The following is a 21357-nucleotide window of genomic DNA, read 5'->3' as shown; positions in this document are numbered from 1 at the left end:
TGTTTATTAATGTTTTCTTGTAGAACTAGACGGAAATGCAAAAGAGTTTGTTTGTTTTTGTGTTTTTGATGATTATTCCACATAGAAATGAGAAGTAGCAAATGGCAAGAAAAGAGTCTGAAAATAAATAACAATATGCAGTAAAGTCAGAGTTGATACAAATCGTACCAGGCAGATCTCTGAATTATAGAGCCAAATAAAAGATCCAGTACATTTCCTCTAACAATGACGCCACAACTGGCTGATGAAAACGGACTGATAAGATGCAAGAATCTGTTGTTGAGTAACCGATTTTTCTATGTATCCAAGTGCTGCAAATGACAGAGTACGGCTGCAAGAAATGGCAGTGTACGGCTGCTAGAATTCACCTCCCATACGCCAAAGAACATGCCCAACAAAACAAACTGTAGGCCCAAGCTGAAGTGGCGTCTACCTTCCTCCTGAATACTGTTGAAACTACTGACAAACCAATACCCAATGCTGCTGAGGGTTACGTCCCAGCCAGCAATTACCCTGGGGTTTGCGTCCCAGAATGCAAATCGCTCAAGCAGAGCAAATTTGAAAAGAAGTGTTTGAAAAATATGCATAATCATGAGAAATGGCGCCCATTTCCTTATAACCCCTTGCAAAGCAATTCGAACCCTAAAGTGACCCCCAATTGGCGTTGGCTATAAAAAAATGAATTAAATCTTATTTTGAAGTGACCATGTCACTAGAAAATGACCTTTTCCACCATAGTAATAAATCCATTCACCGAATTGCCCTGAGACCAAAGAGGAAGATTTAGAGAATTTCAAGACCTTTCCAACGAGCTATCATAACATGGGATACACATCCAGATGAGGCCAAAATTCCCTTTTTACTCCAAAATGGCTATTAACTTAGCCTTATTTAAATATTAAACGCTTACTTAGGAAATATTAAAAATATAACCCAAATAGCCACAAACTGCCCAACTGACATCACAAACCATAAAATCATCCTGTCACCTGTCTGTGACTAAAGTCGGAAATCAAGGATCCACTGGCAGTCTCATCCCTAAAATCTAGGGATGCTCCTAAAATTTAGGAAACAAGCCCTATCTCTCTGAAACTGAACCCAAAGGGTCATCTCATGGAAACCCAGCCCTGGGCATGATCATACCTCCTAAAAAGTAGGAATGAACCCCATAAATGTAGGAACTGCCTCCTAAAAACAAGGAACGTCACCCAACTAATCAATACCCACCAAAAAACCAAGTCCCCAACACTGAATAACCATACTGGGTCTCTATCCAACCCTGTCAGCCTACAAGACCCCATAATAAGCTGACTCACATGTCTCTGTTAGACTGAGCTAGAGTGGGGACATGACAGATCTTGGACTTCTACACTATTTTCTAGGTCTAGAAGTATGGCAAAAGGACAACTACATTTTCCTAAATCAAGGAAAGTACACTATTGATATATTGACCAAATTTGGAATGATGGAATGTAAGCCTTTACCCACACCGATGGAAACAAATCTTCATAAGCTTAAAAGTGATGCAATTGAATCTGAACCTATAGATCTAACATACTACAAAGTTACAAACAAATAATCAAATCTCTAATGTACTTGGTGAATACTCGTCCTGAATGCAATGAATACTTTAAGTCAATTTATGTGTGAACCTAAGAAGAGTCATCTCATGACAGCCAAGCACATCTTGAGATACTTGTGCGGTACCATTGGACTTGGTCTAAAATATGACCATGTTGAGATTGAACTACAAAGGTATTCAAATTTTGACTATGTCGATGGTTCCATCGACCGTAAAAGTACTATAGGGTGTTGTTTTAGCCTTGGATCTGCTATGATATCTTGGTTTTAGAAAGCAGTCAACAATTTCTCAAAGTTCCACTGAAGCCAAATATATAGCAGCCTTTATGGGAGCCAGAGAAGCCATATGGTTAAGGAAGTTACTAGTTGGATTATTTGGAACGTCTCTGAACCCTACAATTATGTATTGTGACAATCAAAGTTGTATAAAGTTGTCATTAAATCCAATTTTCCACAACCAATCAAAGCACATCGAGATACCCTATCACTACATCAAAGACATGGTGGACAAAAACATCATCAAATTGGTATTCATGGGCACTAATGAGCAAACTGTCGATATATTCACTAATCCTCTCTCTCAACCAAAAGTGGAGCATTTTAGAGGTAAACTTGGTATGATTAAAATGTGATTGTAAATCCTGAGAATGAATCTTATATATATATATATATATATATATATATATGTATATATATATATATATGTATATATATATATATATATATGTGTATATATATTCATATGTGGATTATGTCATGAAAGGTGACGATATTTCATTGATATATTTATAAGGTTGCTATTGAAAGGTGATGATCTTAATAATAGCTTGACCTGTTATCAAGACAGACTCATTAAGTTGTTGTCCCCGAGTGCCAAAAGTCATGATAACAAATGTATCATGGTAGACTACATTAAATTGTTGTCCCGGGGTGTCAGAGATCGTGATACTTGTCATGATAGAGATCATGACATTTTGATTACTTGTTATCTAATAGACTACATTAAGTTGTTGTCTTGGAGTTCTGGAAAGCAAATAACCTATTCTATTGATAAGCATCAACGAGGTTGATGTCAATGCACATATCAAGAGAATAGTACTACAATGAGAGAATGTCAATGATTCATTTCTCCCTCACCAAGAGGGAGTGTTAAAGCTGTAGCTTCAGTCGAATTGAAGCATATAGTAAATCAAATGGTATACATATACTAATATATAATATGATTTGATTTACTATTACTAAGCAGACCGGTCTCTTCTCTTCTATATAATTCAGATTTCACCCAATAATATATCCAAAGTAATCGGGCACCATTAAGAAACATCGGGTGTTTTAATCGGCACTTAATTTAGAAGTGTATGGACAGTCATGCCCATGTAGGGACAATAGCCACGTAGAGTCATGTCTCTACGTCAGCATGACTTTTGACTCCTTATTTATATATTGTTGCTGCTGTTGGGAAACACAACAATCAACAGCACTGTGAATTACCTTCAGCAGCAGTCTTCTAATATCATCTGCAGTCATCAATCAGAATTATTACCTTGCACTAATATTATATCAGAAGTGTTATATATATCAGTTTTGTTTATTTTGAATTAGTTCCAAAACTATCACAGTCTATATCATATTCAAACTTACAGTCATTCATATCAGACTTTCAGTTAACCTTCATTAGAGCCTCATTCTGTTACTCTATCAGAGATCTTAAATTCCTTTAGAAGAATTAGTATATAAACTGGTCTATGAGCTATGATGCACTTAGCAATAAGAGTTTTTCTAAGGCCAAATAAAAATGTTACATTGCCGGCTTCATCCATGGGAGGTTAGAATTAGAGTTCAAGTACGAACTTGGTCTGAGTTTGGTACCAGTTTAGCCCCGGGTTCCACCTCGGTTGCCCAACAGGAACTTGGGGCATAATTGGTGCTGTGGGCATCCAAAAAAGGGCCCCTCAAATAAAAATGATAAAAAAAGCAAAGATTTGCCTACCTCATTTATTCAGCTAAAACTTGTATTGTCATCATTTTTTTTCTCCAAGCTGGTATTTCAAGCTTTTTATTTTTATTTTTTTTAAGATTTGAATATTTATTAAAACTTTTAATGCATAATAAGAGGTTATAATGTCAATTTCTTTTTTAAAAAGTCCACAATTTTGTCCATTTTAGGTTCATTATTCATGCATAATAGTTGGAACTTGGAACTCAAAGTTAGTTTAGTTGTTATCCATGACCAAAATGAAGAGTCATTTTAGAATGTGATGCAGCTTTGCTACTTTAGCATGATACAAATGTCTAGTGTTGGGATTTTCCTTTGGTGGTGTAACTATTGCAACATAGAGCATAGAAGCTCATACTATTAAGTAGTGATCCTGAACTCGCCACAAGTAGTGCAAATTATTGCAGTTCATGGGCCGTGGAGTGGTTAGCAGGTTTTCATGACACGTTAGCATGACCCCATGGCTTGCAAAACTAGCAGGTCACACTATGACCCATTATGTCCGACAAGCATAAACCCTTGCTACAACAAGTCCATTTTTAATCTATAGAAAAACAAAAACAAAAAATGTTTGCCTTTTTTTAACATATGTTTTCTATTTTGCCCTAAAAGGCATTCTATTTGTTTGTTATGAAAAGAGAGGAAAAGTGAGAGAGGAAGAAAAACAAGAGGTCATAGATTTGCAACCAGCACAGAAGAAGAGCATCAAGCAGTCCACAAAACCACATTGGGGAGGCATAGGTTTGTACTAAGAGCATCAAGGAGTACATAGCAAATGTTCCAAGACTTCTCAACTCATTTGAAAAAGGTAAGTGTTAAATTTTGCAGATTTTGTTGGTCTATTTTTGTATGTTTACAGATTTTCCATTTTTTTGTTTAAATTTTTGAACCTTGCAAATCTTGAATGTTTTTTATTAAAATAAAAATTGCATGCTTCAATGAGAGAACGATAAAAAATAGCAAACTTCTGACCTTTTTAAGAAAAAAATAAAAAATACATTTACAAATTTCCTTTTCGTGAAGCGAATCTGATTCAGGCGCATGAATCGGATCCGTGGATTCGGGTTTTTTTTTTCCCAATTATGATTCGTGGAGGATTCGTGCGTATATATATATATATATATATATATATATATATATATATATATATATATATATATATATATATATATATATATATATATATATATCTATACTAAAAAATAAGAGAAATCTACATAATTCTAAAACTAAATCATTTCATAGTATGAATCTATGATTCTAGTATGGATCTACGAATCTAGTATACTTGATAATTGATTGATTTTCACGATTATAAAGAAAATCAACACATTCACATTGAATTACTGAATTACAAAATGTAATTACAATCCTTAAGGATCATCCGGTTGTGGCTTGGATCCTTGAGGATCCAGGCAAGATCCTTGATTCTGCCTGTGGATCCTCAGGCTGTAGCCTAGATCCTAGAGGATCCAAGCACGAATCCGAATCCGGATCCGGCATGTCTAGAATGAATCTAGCAACTAAACAATTTTCTCCAAAAAAATGTACAATTTGCTAATTTTTCTAAAATACTATGCACAAAATGTTAATTTGTAATTTTTATTCGCAATTTTGTCTTATTGCAACAGCCTTCAAGCTTTAAAAACATTAATTTTTCCCAATGCCTCAAAAGTGTGAATCTTGGAAATATACTAAAGACCTTTCGAGTAGACAAAAAATCAACCAAAATGCAAGTTTTGTAAATAAATTTATCATGGTGGTATCAATAGGTTTAAATACCATATTGTCGGCATACCTGCCAACAATGTTGACCCATGTTTATTGGCAACTACCAAGGCAGATTGTTTCATCATGTCCAACAAGAAACACATGCAAAAGAAAAGAAAACTAAGAAGAGGCAATGGGAAGAGTTAAATGCTATTGGCTACCATTCATCTACAACCACAACTGCATCTACATCTGCATCCACATCCACATTTGCAGGCTATGTTAGAGAGCTAAGTCACAAGGTTCGAGTTCGAGTTCAAATTCAACAACCATGAAGTTCAGAAAAAGTTTGGCAAGGTCTCAAAAAAAAATTAAAAACGACAATAAATTCGCCTTATATGATTTTCAAATATATATAAGTAATATAATAATAAATTAATTAATAAACAAGTAAAGTAATAATAAATTAATTAATAATAATAGATAAACATTCAAAACATTAATGTTTTACTAATAAAAAGCATAAATAAAATATACATAAAATATTAATATTTTCTAATTAGATAATATTAAAAAGTGTTTTAACGGTGATAAAGTAATTAAAATTACATACATTATAATAACGTTATAAACCACTGAAACTAAAAGTAAAATGAAAATTCTGAAAAATCTCCCTCGAGGTTTGTTGATCATCGTTGCTATTGCTGGGAGATTGTCGGGACCTTGCAACCTGCATGTTCACCATTGCTGTGGCACCCTTGGCAACACAGAACTTCCCATCACCCACATTGGTGTACTGAGAGTAGAGTCCAGCCTAGGTGGATGACAGGCTAAACCAGCACACACTGTTTAGATTTGGCTACACCACAATGCATGATCCATAGGCCATATAGATTTGGCCCCAACGAACATGACCAAAACTAGAAAATGACAACTACACTACTGGTATACGAATTTTGGCCAAATTCAAGCAAGTTTTTTTCATTTTTTATGGGTTCACTGAATTTCAAACCTGAAGCCAAAAATTTGACAAACCTTGTGACTTAGTTGAATAAGGTTTTCCATGCCTTCCATTCCTCCTAGTGCTAGTGCTTCTACTGGTGTTCCATCTAGAGCCCTAAAGTCCGCAAATTGAAGTTGGACAATTATTTTCAATTTTGTGCACACCTTTTGCTTGAGATCATGGGTTGGAACCATAGTAACATGGAAATGCCCCCCCCTCCCCCCCCCCCATTTTGCCCCACGTCTCGAAGACGAGGATGCACCACGGACTTGGAGACTCTATCCCCCTATCCCCAACAACACCACCAGATTCCGCCACCTCCCACCTCCACCGAGGTTGTGGGGGACATCTGGATGTTGACTATTTGCTGATTTGACTATTTATGTTCAATATTCAATGTTCCAATTCAATGCAATATTCGAGTTTTTACTCTTTTACATCTTTATATCTTATATTGCAATGTATCTTTTTATAACTAGCATTTTAAGTACCATATGTATAGTATATACAACCCCCCCCCCATCCCCCGCTACCCTATCCCCCTACTATCCCCAAATTAAGGCCCCTTTGTCCCCCCATTTTGTCATCCCCCAAGGTGGTGTAACTATGGTTGGAAAAAGGAGGTCCATGATGTTGCATGGAAACATATTTGCAAGTGGTACATTTGCAACATTCCATTTGTTGCAGCCAAATAATTATTTTTTATTTGATAGTTTTAAGTTTAAAATTAATTTTAAAATTTATAGTTTAAAATTGAACTCTACTTTGTCTAATGACTAATCATAATCTATTTGTGACAAGTCTCCTTATTGGCAAGGCAAGCTAGATTCCATAACCATTTGTGGAGTGAGTTTCAAAGCCCCTAGTAATGTTAAGTGGTCCCCTCTTGTTAGAATTAGTTAATGATATGAAAGTTGAGCCAGAGGACCACAGCCACTCTTAGAGCCAAAAGGGTTGCACCATCACGATAGATGGTTGGACGGATTGGAGGAATAGAACACTCCTAAATTTTCTTCTTTCCTGCGGAGGTGATTGATCATTCTAGTTCCCTAAATGCATTGAATAATTTATATTTGATTTGTTGATTGATCCATGATATTGATAATTATTTTCCTTTATTTTCAAGATTCACTATGTTCTTGAAGTCCATTGATAGTTCCTGTTATGTGAAGAATGTCACATACTTATGTGAGGCTATTGAGGAAGTCATACAACAGATGGGGGAAGAAAATGTGGTGTAGGTGGTGACGGATAATGCAACAAGTTTTTTTTTTATTAAGTAAAATAGGTTTTGATGGGGCACTAAAACCCATACAACTAGATTTTATAAGGGATTTGAAACCCGACATAACTGAAATGCTGCAGATACATATTCAACAATAGATCAGCAGTAAAAATCCAGCCAAGGGCCACCAGAAGGACAGCTGCAAGAAGATAGAAAGAATAAAGCATGGGCTGCAAACATATGCCCAAAATGGCAAATCAAGACCCAACAAGATCCACTAGATCATAGAGAAAAAGGAGGGGCAGCCTCCCAACCCCAAAAAATAGCAGAAATCTTTAAGCACAACATACTCGGCCATCTTAAAGTACATATTCTTAGCACCAGCTGAATATTTAAGGAAGAGAACTTCTCCACATCCAATCTCCCACCCTAACTCCCTTCCACCTCAATAGAAAGGGAACCCACCTCAAAAGCAAGTTATGTTGCCATAGGTAATTTTTTTATTTTTTAAATTCTGATGGAGAGACATCTATGAATCTATTTAGAATTTTCTTAACACATATTTCTAATGAATTAAAAATTGTTGTACGTAAACTTTTGATGGAGGGACACCTGAAAAAAAATTGGCCTCCATGTGTGACTTGTTACTTTGACCTCATGTTAGAGGATACTAACAAGCTTGAATGGGTCGGATCATGTGTTGATAAGGCTAAAAACATCTACAAGTTCATCTGCATACATGTGTTGGTCCTTAGCATGATGAGGCAATACACAGGGAAAAAGGAGTTGACTCATCATGGTATCACAAGATTGGCCTCGAGTTTCCTCAAACTAAAATCCTTGTTGAAATCAAAGGCAGCTTTGAGATGCATATTTGTTGGTGAGGACTGCATTGCCTCATCCTATGCTACAACCACTACAAGGATGGATGTGACAGATTGTATTTTTTATGAGTTGGGTTTCTGGACCCCTTGTGCAAAGACCATGCAAGTATATTTTTATTTTGTTTGCAACTTTGTGATTTTTCTTATTTTTAATTTTTAATGCACACTTGTGACTTGACTGTTTTTTGTCAACATTTTATGTGGGTCACTAAGCCCTTTGTAGTTCTACTAGGAATTGTTAATGGGAGAAGACCTTTATGGGCTATATATATGAGGGCATGGATAGGGTCAAGGAGGCCATTAGATCCATGTATGAAGAAGTTGAGGATAAGTATGGCCCCGTTTGAGAGATCATCGATAGGAGATGGAAAAACCAGCTTCACAAGCCCATCCATGCAGCAACTTATTTCCTCAATCTGTCATTTTGTTTCCTTGATTACTTCTAGGCGGATGAGGAGGATCTTTGTGGCCTATATACAATGCTACAAAAGAGGTCTAGCGAAGGCACATCTACAATGCAAGAAATAGATGCATATAATGATGAACAAGGGGTGATTTTCGAAAGCAAGATGTGCAGAGACACTCAAACAACATTGGAACCAAGTACAAATATATGTTAAGATTCTTTAAGTCTATGGTTTATGCATTTTCATTTTATAATCCATCTTTAAAGTTGGCAATGAGATTGGTTTTTTCTCTTTTCCTTATTTCAGATAGATGATGGGAAATGTTTGGCCCTACAGCCCCAAACCTTCAAAAACCTGCCATCTGTATTTTGAGTCAGCCATGCAGCGCTTCTAGATGTGAGCACAGTTGGTCCATATTCGAGCACATCTTGGAGAGGCATAATAGATTGTCTTTGGAAAGGTTGAATAATCTTGTCTTCGTTCACTACAACCTCCATCTTAGGACCAGAAAGATTTTGGACATGAGTGGCTCACTAACTCTAACAATCATATCTTCACTCCTCAGTTCCTTGACCTTTGTTATTGTTCTTATGTTTTCCAATATGGAGTGCATGTCATTATCCAATGGAAAAAATCACCTTACTGTTGTACTTGATTCTATGTCCCATACTCGCAGTCATGCCTAAATCGACAACCTAGTAAAAAAGGGTTGGCAAAGGAACAATATCAACAAACAAGAGTATTTTCGACATTTTAAGTGAGAGAAAAAGAATGATTCATCCTCATGTTGGATTATTGCATTAATTTGCATTTAAGTTAGTAGTTTTAATTAATAAATAATATGTTAGTTGAATGTTAATATGTGGGATGTTATTCCCATAGGCAGTTTCTACAAGGCTGTAAAAAGCCATTGCACTGCAATGTAAAAGTAATCCATTAAATATATTTTGTATACAGTTATATCTAGGTATCTAGTTCTTTCCTCTCTGCGTTTACACCTCTATCCAAAAGAATTGTGCCAAATAAAAAGCGTTGCCAATTAGGGGATAATTAACAATAAAAAGTGTTGATAAAATAATTGCTGTCATCTCTTTCATCAAAATGGAAGATTAATAATTATCCACTAACTTAGCAATGGAAATTAGGGGTTATTTGTTCTCTAGTTTCCTTGAGAGGTTCATCCTCAGATTGCTGGATCACAGTTCAGAGTCCATGTGGAGTAATAAGTAGTAATAAAATGTATTTAATGATGAACCTTCCTTCAACTTTTTGGATTCATTACATACCTTTTTCTCCAATAATCGTAACCCTTCATATGCCCTATGACTTTAACTACGACTAAACTTCAAGTTAATTTTAGTTTATCATCATTTAATCTCTTTTTAAGACCTTACTGGCATTCTCCATATTATAAATATTCATTACTGAATTTGTGCATCAACGCTGATCGATATCTTGACACCCAACATTGACTTCCATGCTCTTAATGAAGAGAAAAATGAAGATTTTTTATTGCAATTTTCATTTTGTATTGACATTTGACAGATCAATGAATTAACAATTTTCTAAGTATTTTCTTTTTTCACATTTTAACAAAGTTTGGTTTTTTTTTTTTTTTGGGGGGGGGTGTTAGGGGCAATCATAAATATAGAAAAACACAAACCCATAACCAATGCCAGTAAAAACAAAACAGTTGTATTGACTTCCTGGACTTTGAACCCCAACCCAAACTGGCAAATCATTATAAAGAAAGCGAAAGCAAGAATTCACTTGTTAAAAGAGTCAAATTAAGCCTCCTGTGATGTTTTGTGCACCTTAGTTATTTCAAAAAAAATTTGGATTTTCTGCTGCTTGGATCTGGGTTCCTTAACCACAGGTACCTTAAGCACTAAGTATGATATATTGATCTATGCATTAATATTAGTTTGGATTTGCCTTTACATACAAAAAAATAAGCATAAAATTTACAAGAAATATGAAACTAAGCATACCTTGATTCAGTTGATAGGAAATGTATTAATCAATATGCTAAACTATATTTAAAAAATCAGCAAGCAAGCTTCTGAGTGTCAAAATATCATTACATGCACCTGCACTAAAATGCATAACTTAGTTTCCTTGGTAAGACAACAAAGATAAGTGTATCAAAAACTAATAGTATTATAACTATTCTCTTTATGGAAATCTGCAAAAGTTTATGTATCACAAATAAATGAAATGCCACCTCTAAAAAGAAATCCTTATCTTACTGGTAACATGACAATTTATATAGACAAATCTGAAAGCTTTAATAATAAATACTTGTTTGTTAACTATGGGTTATAAGAGATTACGATGTAAAACAACTGGTGAGACACTTCATAATAAATGAGACAGCCTCCAAAGGATTATAATAAAAAATAACTCTGATTTACATATGGATACTACTTGCAACTGTCTTTCTGAAATTACATCAAATATATGGGCCATTTTCTTTGTCCAAGTTTTTTAATAGATGATGATGATTGATGTAACTTTTAAGCTCCAAATTTGGCTACTACAACACCATAATTGCCCTTTTCGAAAAAAATTACAGCCTTAAATTATATATATAATAGCATTGTAATTATAAAACATCATATGTACACCAGGGTATTATGCTAAAAATGTCCTTCCTCACTGAGTCAGAAATTTCATGCCAGTGTAATTAAAAGCCTGAATCAGCAAATGACTAGAGTGACAAATTTTCAATGTGCATAGACTGCACTTATATGGAGACCATGCAACAAAAGGAGCCTAAAAAGTAAAAAACCATTCTTTTGAATCCCAGACAAGGAATGCATCTTCTACCCCTGCTACATCCTCTGTCTCAGCCATCTCATAATCAAATAATAGAAGGCATTCATAGAATGGCTGAACTAAGAGTTCAGCTTCTTCACTTGATAATGGAAAAAGTATTGTGCTCATCACAAGTGTATGGAACATTCCGCCAAAGAATGTCATATTCTTGAGTTTACGATGGCTAAGGACCTCTGACTATGCAGAACCACATGAATTATTCAATCCCAACACTTGAGATTCTTAACTCTGTTATTTTTTAAATCCATCCTTTGCATGACAACATATGCTCCATGGAGTTTCACAGATAGTGATGGCAGGGGACGGTGGGACATGTCTCCTGTTCGGGTACTCTTTACGGCCAATATTTAGTGGACGGTAGTGGATGGCTATTAGAAAAAATAAGGATATTTTTATATAAAGAGAGAAATTTCAAATATGCATATCATAACATTGATAAAGCATTCATCATAGACATATTAGAAGCTTAATACATAGCATTAAACTTGAATTGAGATTTCACATATGTATCGATTATCAAATTAACAAAATCCAAACGCTTTTAGTATCAATATATGGGATACATATAACAAAGAATCCCCAAAGGTTCCAAGTTTCGAGCATGAAATGACATAAAATATTACAATGTAGATACTATAATTAAATTACTAAATAGTAAACATAGAAGACCATAATAATATATAACTGTCAATAATCAGTAGATGGTAGGTCTAAGAGTCTAAATCAAATAGATTTGATGCCCCAACATCCTCTTTCAACTGTTGTTCACTCCTTGACCAGCTGCTCCTCTTGCTGCTAGTCTCCTTTGAGAATGTGAAAATATACTTATTTTTCTTCTTTTTGGTTCTTTTATGCTTAGATTAGATTTTGGTATTGTTAAATGTGGTTTGGGTGTCCTCGTGGCCTGACACCATTTTTTTCAAATTTAAAAACGTGTTAATTTTTTAAAATCAGCTATCCAAAAATGGCCTAGGCCATAGGGAACTTCTCATCGTTCCCTACATCCCTAACCACTCTCAAAGCCATTTCAGGGAACATTTCTGAATTTTGCAGAAAAGGGTATAAAGGTGGGGGGATGGGAAAATGACGTCCCACGTCCCTGTACTGTACCAAGCATTGGAGCTCTATATTTCTGGCAAAATTTGGAGTTCCATATAATGTTTAAACCCTAAAAATGGCCTCCTAAACTCCATGCACAATAATTGATGGGATGATAAATCACATTACATGGGATACAACACTATATTATTTTCAATTCAAATCTGAAGGATTAAGGAAAGAAGCTTTGTGACATGAACAATCAGAATTTTGTGGGTGAAGGTTTCAGAGGTGCTGGAATTTCGACCTGTCGCAAAAATGGTATCAACGGAGGATGATAATGATCGAAAATTGAAAATCTAAAAAAGGCCCAGTTCAAAAAATCAAATTTTCAAGCTTACAATCCAATCTTAGGCTTGTGCGAGGTGTTTTGGGTTGCCAACCAAACCCAAATCCAGAAGATGTGTAGTTATTATTTAATTAGTTGATTAGTTTTTCAAAAAGGTTTTTAATAGAGTGGTATCTTTTCACCCTAAAAGGGTGTGAAAACTATTCAACCACATTTTTATTTGTGGTGTAAAATGTAATGAGAGACGAAATCAGATTTTAATCAATGATATCACAATGTAAATCATATCAAAAACTTCTACTGCACTTTCTACAAGTGATTTATTCTACAGAAGACTTTTTGAAGCATTAATATAAATTAGTATTTCTCTAATTTAGAGTTGTGGATTTCATCCTTCCAGATTGATCAGCCCTTTGTGATTTTATCTCCAGAAGATAAAGCTGCTTTAAATCTCTGTGTTTGGAAATTATTCCCCTTTTTCTGCAATTTGATCATTAGAATAAGGCATTAGTAATTCTATCTTATTGATCTCATTAAGCTTGGGTTAAATTCAATAAGACTGATTGTGGTGTGATAAAACAATCAAAGACAACAAAGAGGAGCAGTTGATAGGAGCATTCATGTGTTCTTTGTCTCAGTTACTCATACATAGCATTAAGGAAGGAACTGACTCTATTGCCCAATAGAAAAAAAGGCATTGGTCTATCATCTTAAATTGAAGTCTTTGTCTAAGAAAATTACAAACAGGAAGCAATAACCAGCATTCACTATAAACACGCAATCAAAATCAAAGAAGCATTCAGAATACTCATAACACAAGTTTCGTAATTTATAAATTGTAAAGCCAACAATTCAATCTCCCTCAAACCCCTCTTGCCATCTTGAGAGATCAACTAAAAAGTTTAAAACACAGTCATAAATCTACTATAAAAAGCTTTAACAAGGAGATAGTGTTAAAGTATAGGTACACCGGCCTTAGTCCTGAAGAGCCTAAAGAGCATGGGAAGAGGATCGTAATCGATCATTTCCATTCATTGGCCAAATCAATTGTAAAATCTAAACACTGAGTTAGGCAAGCTCATAGGATTTCCAATGTGTTGTTTTGGGAACCAACACCAAGAATGGAAGTGGGTCAAAAAACCCCAAGGATGCGTCCACATGGAGCATAGCTATCAACCAAAACCAAAACAAAATGTATCATAGAACCATTCTTCAAATTAAAAAGGGGCACAAACTATTAAAAAAAATCTACAAGCATGCACACTATACAAGATTTTAATGGGGGCTTTTCAATGAAAGAATAAGACTTCACCACACAAGGATGATCAAATTATGCAAGGAAGAAAGATCTACAATCGACAAAGATAGCCATCATCAAGGGTTCAAGGACATGAAAATCAAAACTTACAAGTCTATGATCAATATATAGAAACCCATCACTTCAAGAAAATTGAGATATCAAGAGCAATTTCAAGAACAAGTTTAATGAGAGAATTTCCTAAAGAAAGAAGAAGAATTGAAACAAGGATCAAAGGTGAGCAAGTTGAGGTGGCCTCCAGTCATCATTCAACCAATCAGAGAGCTCCAAGATCATCCATTCAAAATCATTCACAAATGGACATGTGGAAGTGGAACATATTATTTTCTCATTGGTTCGTGCTCAAAGGGATATGGCAAGTAATTTTCTCATTGGCCCAAATGATGATGCCCAATTATCATTGGCTATGTATTTAGTAATTATAGCAACCCTAATTAGGGTTTGTCAAGGATCAATCTAGGCCATTTGTTTCAAATCAATCTTGGTCATTCATTGTATATAGAGTTCCTATATAAACCTCAATCCTATCATTTGTAAGAGGAGACATTTGGAATTGTTTCTATAATGCTATCAAGGTAATTGGTAATTCATCGTTGGTCTTCATGATGGATTACTTGTGTTTCTTTGGAGTATTGCATGATTTCTTCATTTCCTCCTTTAGGATAGGGATTTTATTTCATGTTGAATAGAAGTAGAAGTAGTTAAATGAAAGATATTCTTGAATGATGATAAATGATAGAGCTAGTGTCCATACCATTTTCTACTTGTTGATGGTAAGTAACAGTATAAGGTTAGTATGGGCTTAAATTGCATGTGTTCAACTTCTATTGGAAATATTTATTTAGATTGCGCCTTAATAGGGTATTTGAATGAGTATTGACATTGTGAAAACTATTCTCGCATCCTTAGAAGATAGCACCCCCCTATTTTTAACTGGCATGGCCAAGCAAGGAATGGTTAGAGGCTACTCCATCATCAACATTGAGTTACATTCTCAAAGTTAGATTAGATTCTCTAAACCCGTATCCCTTTATAATTTGTTTGGTTAGAAGAAGTTGAAGTAGTTTATATCCATTGAATGAATAATGTAAGTCCCTATGTGATAATCAACATATCACATCAAAATAACTAACTAAAAGTCCACAATAAGAAGGAACCTTGAGGTTGTCTCATTTGATCAAACAATTCATCTACATTGTTTAACATGCGAACACCCTTATTCAAAAGAGAGCTAGAAATTTGGTATTTCATCTTGGAATATTATGTCTTCAGATTTGTATGTTGTAGTGGAACAAGACTCACATCAACAAAATTGGTGCTAGGAGGAGAGCATTAACAAAGTTTATTCACAGAACTATCAACAAGAATGAGCTTTCAAGTTATATTTGAGATATGAGAGATCTCTTCAAAAGTTCAAAAAATCCAAAAAAAATGAAAATTCAGAAAATTCAAAACAAAAAGGGGGAAAAGGCTTCTCAATGGATGAGTAACAATTCCATGGTCAAGGTATTCATCCAATTGATATTTCTTGATTTTGAGAGGGCTTTGGATGACAATTATATCCACATAATTTGTCTGAATCAACATCACCTTGCGAGTGCAAAATTCAAGGGACGACCATGCATAGTGAGCTTAGTTGTTTGATATTTTTGTCAAGAGTGGAGTTGGTATTACATAGGAAGATGTTTTTTGGGGATATCTTCAAGCTAGTCCCATTTGTTGCATCTCATGATTGAGTCAATATGTTTGCAAATAATTCTAAGGAAATGATCAAGATACAATTAAGTGAGGAGGAACTATATGTGGAAGATATATTGCTCTCTTTTTGGCGCAGACTGCACAATGTGGCACATGCAGAATATACTAGTCAACAATGCCATGATATCATAAAGTAAGCCAAACGTGAAATGAGATGGTTTAATCTTGAACTACCAAATACAAAAAGGACTTGGAGTCGCACCTTGAACAAATGAGTTTGGCATCAAAGAAAGACAATGAGGATAACATTCATCACTCAAGTTGGAAACCAAAAGATGAGCATATGGCATCTTCATTTGACGAAGAAGAAAATAACTTGCAAGAAGATGGCATGGTCGGACTTAATGACCAAGACAATCAAGTGAAAGATTAACCTTAACACATTACTCCATAAGAGGAAGGCGTTGACAAGGAAATCAGGGAAGCAATAGAATACATTCAAGGAAGAGAAATGATAGCAAGTGAAGATAAACATTCAAAAACTCTCGAGGGTAAAAAACTAAAAAAAATCATCACCAATTTGAAGAGAAACTCCTTGGTGAACTTTCATTCATGATACAAAAAGTTCTTAAGAGTGAACTGCAAAAGGTTTGAATTATTCTTGGAGATGAAGATAATCAAGAGGAAAAGTTGAATAATGAACTTCAAGATATCCTAATTGGATCCAAATATTAAGAACAATTTCACAAGACATTACAAGACATCATCTCTTCTACATTTTTTTTGGGGAGGGGGGGTGGGGTGCTACAAGATAGCATGGAATAAGTGCAAGAGTCATTGCAATTGATGTTTCAAGACGAAAAAAAATTCTGCAAGAGGAATGGTCCGCCATCAACTTCAACCTTGAGATATATTGCAACTTGAGATGCCATTCGATGATCAACTCATGAAGACATTTGAAGATCCACCTATCTATGAAACCTTAGTTTTTAAGGACACCATACTTGATGCAGATCCAAGAGAGGAATTGCAAGATGTTCCTAAAGAAGAATCAATGGGTAATCTCATGTTAGATAATGGAGTTTCATGTACCCTTGATGAGAATGTGAAAAATATGCAAATGATGAATGAAGTGCTACCATGGAGCAAGATGATGAAGGACAATTTGAGGGGGTGCTACAATTTGATATTGCATTTGAACTTGGAGAGATATTTAAAGATTATTTCATCAAGGAATCCTTGATTTTTGAGGATATGCCCAAAGAGATTCACAAGTATGTGTAGTTTGTGTTACAAAAGGACAAGCTACTGGGAGCAATATTCCATGGACCTGACTTTGCAATAGATTCTACCTTGATTTCTCATGAGTATGAAATTGATGTCAGTGGAAGGATTCATCACCAACTTCAGCCTCCTAAAGTTGGCAACAATCAACAAAGACTTGAATAGGAACTTCCATTTGGAAAACACCAAGATGTATCTTTCCTTGCTTTTACTATCGAAAGATATGATGATTTTTAATTTAATTATGGAAATTTAGGAAGGATAGCTTGTTCATGGATTGATCATGGGCCATATGAATTGCCTCAACTATTGATTTTATATTGTAATTTTCCTGAGTTTGAAAATGGACTAGTAATTTTTTTCTTCGAGCACAAGGATGAGTTTGTAAGACTAAGAATCATGACCCAACCCTTGTTGCTCTTAAACATTTTGACAAACCATGTTACATCATGTGTATATATCATTTTTTAGAGTATTATTGCTTTAGAGTCTTATACATAATAAGAGTAGGTTTGTCTTGGACCTTTTGGTTCAAGAGGGTTAGAATAGGTTTCATATTTGTCAGTTAGTATAGCTGTCTTAGGAGCTAAGGGATTAGTTTTTCTTAAGACATTTGACTTAAGATCTTTAGTGGCTCTTATTTTAGTAGTATAAGCCTTTAGTTTATTTTCTTTAGAGAGTCCATTTGTAGGTTTTACTCGAGTCATTTGACCCAAGTAGTTTGGTCGCTTAGTTGTTTCATTCCTTTGTTTAGGTGTTCCTCCTTTGCTAAGTTTAGAGGGATCCCAATTTGTGAGAAAGGCGATGTATTATACAAAGCACATTCTTGTGTTCTCCCTATAGCTTTTGTTCACATTATTTCCTAGATATCTCTCTATGAGGATCTCTTGAATTGGAGATTGTTCCTAGTAACATCATCATGCTAAGAGGATTTAAACTAAATTTGGAATGGAGTCATTTGTTTTTATTTGAGTGCCTAAGTCTTTTACTTACAACATTTTACTCACACTTGATTACTCAAGATCATTGGGAGTCTTCAAGTAGAAGTTGGAATTAGTGAAAGATCCTACACCTACTTCAGCACCATAGTGATTTCTCCAAACCCATTATAAACTTCACTACTTATAAACCAAAATGAAGTTTGATAATCAAGCAATATCAGATAGGTGTTAATGGTAGGCAAGTGAGTTGGTTTAGGCAGTGGATATGCTCCCCATTGATCCCAAATTTCGGCTCTCCAACCTAGATCTAAAAATGAGAGAAAAGAAATAAAAGTTGAAGGCATTATGGCTTTGGGTGTGTGAATGTCCCTAGTGGTACAATTAAATGCATATCTATTGAAAGTAGAGAAATGTTCGTGGTGAAATCACAATGATAACCTGATCAGGGCTATGGATGCCTAAATGGCAGTCAAGCTCTATCCAAGATGCTATTGAAGTATGGATGTCAAATAGCTAATTAAAATGGATCTTAGAGGCTTTTCATGTTCTTGTTGAAGGGGAAATGAATGCAGTTGCACACACGTGGGTAACTAAAAATTAAGGTTCTTGGCTCGATTCATGGATTATTCCATTTTGAATGCATAAAGGATTAATTAAAAAATTCTTGGTTCCAAACAAGTTTTATTCTCGAAAATGTTTGACATCATTTCTTTGTGTGGGTGTTAGATGATGTAAGGTTTTCACACCATCACCCCCTTGCAAGTGGGGACCCCCTCTTTTCGCTCATAGTTGTTAGGTTTTGGTAATTAAAGTGGCAATTTAGAGCTTTAAAAGATTGAGTGGTTGAAAATCAAGCTGTCAAGTTGTGAATGCAGATTGAGACGTTCAAATTGGGGTTATGTCGAACAAGTTGTAATGGGTTGGGCTAAAAATTCTAAGTACGTTAAAATTTTGGCTAGTCAAACAGTCTATAAGTGTCTTAGAATCCTTATCAAAATTGATTTTTCATACTTAAAATGTGAAAACACTAATAAAAATCAAATCTTATTAAGTAAAATGCATAAAATCTGAATGGAACTAGAATTTCTCCACTTAAAATTATGAAGACCCAGATGGAAATAAAATTACCCCGCTTAAAATGCATTAAATCTGAATGAGCCATGAATTTCTCAAATTGAATGATGAAAAATCGGGTAAGGCATGAATTTTCGAACTTAAAATGATGAAAATTTATATGAGGCGTGAATTTCCCCACTTTAAAGAGACATTTGTGATTAAAAACTAAGTGGTGGACTAGTTTGTCCAGAGGGAGGTCGAACTTCCCTATCAAAATCCTAAGGACATGGAAAAAAGTGAAGAGTCCAAATGCAGAGTGGTTTTCCCCTTGGACTTAGTAAATTTTTTAGGCAACTACATTATCCAGATGGGTATGGATTTTCCGCTTTGTCCAAATGAAGATGACTTTTCCCCTCCAACACTTTGAAAATCTTCAAGCTCCTAAGTCAGGAAAATCTAGATGAACATAAAATCTCCCCAAGTTCAAATGAGGGTCGTTTTTCCCTTTGAGGACTTTTTTCTAAGCGGAAATGTCAAGATTTGGTATTATATTAGTTCCTCTAATGGTCAATTCTCTCGTCTATGGACAAGGAAGATTATTTAAAGGAGAACAAGGCAAATTTGAAGGATTGTGGAGTCCCTAAGCTGGTTAATTTTCCTTTGGTGAAATAAAATATAATTATTAATGGAAATTAAATAAATTGATTACCTCCTAAACATGTTTCAAGGTGGTGTTTTCTAATCCCACATTAGCTGTGTGATAGTTCAATCCAAAACTTTATAAGAACTCCAGCAGCAACCAAAAAATACAAAAGTGAATGGTTGATTGACTTCATATTCAATAACTGGTCAAAGCTAGAGCCAAAGAGCCCACTGGAAAGTCATCCAAGGTAGAAAAGAGCTGGAATTTGAACCCAGCAAGAAAGCAAAAATCAGATGAGGATAAAAAATCAGATTGCAAAAAAAAAAGTGTAAAGGGGAGGAAATCAGAGTTTTCCAAGATCATGGTAAGCATCCAAGCAATAAGTTAATGGAAGACATGAATATTTTCAGATCTAAATTTGAAGTTTTCCTATAAGGTTCGATTCTGCAAGAAATTATTAGAAATTTTTTCACCCACCAAATCATCTCAAGTCTCATTGCAGGTTCATTGGAGGGCAGAAATCTGAATTACAAGATCAATTTGGGGATGCCAAGAGGCTGAGAATGCATGAATCTACAGACTCAAATCTGAAAACCTCCAGAAAGTTTGATTTTCATAGAAAAATCAGAAATCATACATTAATGGAAAGGTCTGGTCTTTACATGTGGAAGTCTAAATGGGTCAATTTAGTCCTGATTTAATAATGCCTTATCCATCTGATTATGACTTATTGCAGACCATATCCTCAGACGTGTCTTCCAACAAGTTCCAAAATACATGACTACTAAAAGTCTGATTTTTTCCAGATCCATAGCAGCAAAAATCTACTTTTTTGTTCCTAAATTGGTTTGTCTTCAGACAAGTCCTCAGACTTTCAAACTTGTCTTCAGACTTTAAAATTTGTAATCTCCCATATTTGGTTCCAAGTTTCATTTGTAGCTTTCGAGGTGATTGTTTCTAAGTCATAAAGCTCCAAATTAGTGGTAAAATCAAGGAAGTAAGGGTCTGAAGTTAATTTCCTTACAGGTTCATTAATATCATGTCTTCTTCTCTTTTGCACGAGTGATTGTGTGAGACATTGATAAGCAAGGAGTACAAAGATGGAACAATCTTGAGTAAATCACAAAATCCATATTCAAGTTGATCTTCCATTCAGAGAGTAGAGTGACAAAACCAAGTCATTTTTCCACCAAGGGGATGAGCAAAAATCAAAGCAAAGATTGAACAAGTAGTGTGAAATCAATTAATCCCTATAACAAGCAAATTTCCACCATACGTAACTACATGCAAGGAAGCGGACGAGGAAAGAGGAAAGATTCAACAATGCAATTACAATTTAAATCATTCCATGAGGCAAAGGGAGCTTAAACATTCAAGAAGGAGACT

General features: G+C 35.0%; 1 protein-coding gene across 7 annotated transcripts in view; it reads right to left on the bottom strand.

Annotated features, from left to right (window-relative positions):
- The window catches only part of LOC149568150 (uncharacterized), a 69297-nt gene that overhangs the window by 23711 nt on the left and 24229 nt on the right, over window positions 1-21357 (bottom strand). For 2 of the 7 annotated variants that reach the window (XM_089821152.1, XM_089821150.1), the window contains exon 2: window positions 10798-10868. The exons of 2 other annotated variants lie outside the window; for them this stretch is intronic. The gene's annotated coding sequence lies outside the window, so the exon portion shown is untranslated. Of the gene's footprint in view, window positions 1-10797; window positions 10902-21357 lie in introns of all 7 variants that reach the window. 3 more of the 7 variants (XM_089821147.1, XM_089821146.1, XM_089821149.1) reach the window with 2 other exon arrangements.

Source organism: Cupressus sempervirens, chromosome 3 (assembly GCF_028749045.1).
Source record: "Cupressus sempervirens isolate cs-2001-9-10 chromosome 3, ASM2874904v1, whole genome shotgun sequence".
NCBI classification, from domain to species: domain Eukaryota; kingdom Viridiplantae; phylum Streptophyta; class Pinopsida; order Cupressales; family Cupressaceae; genus Cupressus; species Cupressus sempervirens.
The sequence above is the reverse complement of the archived record's forward strand: the minus strand, read 5'-3'. Positions and strand labels throughout refer to the sequence as shown.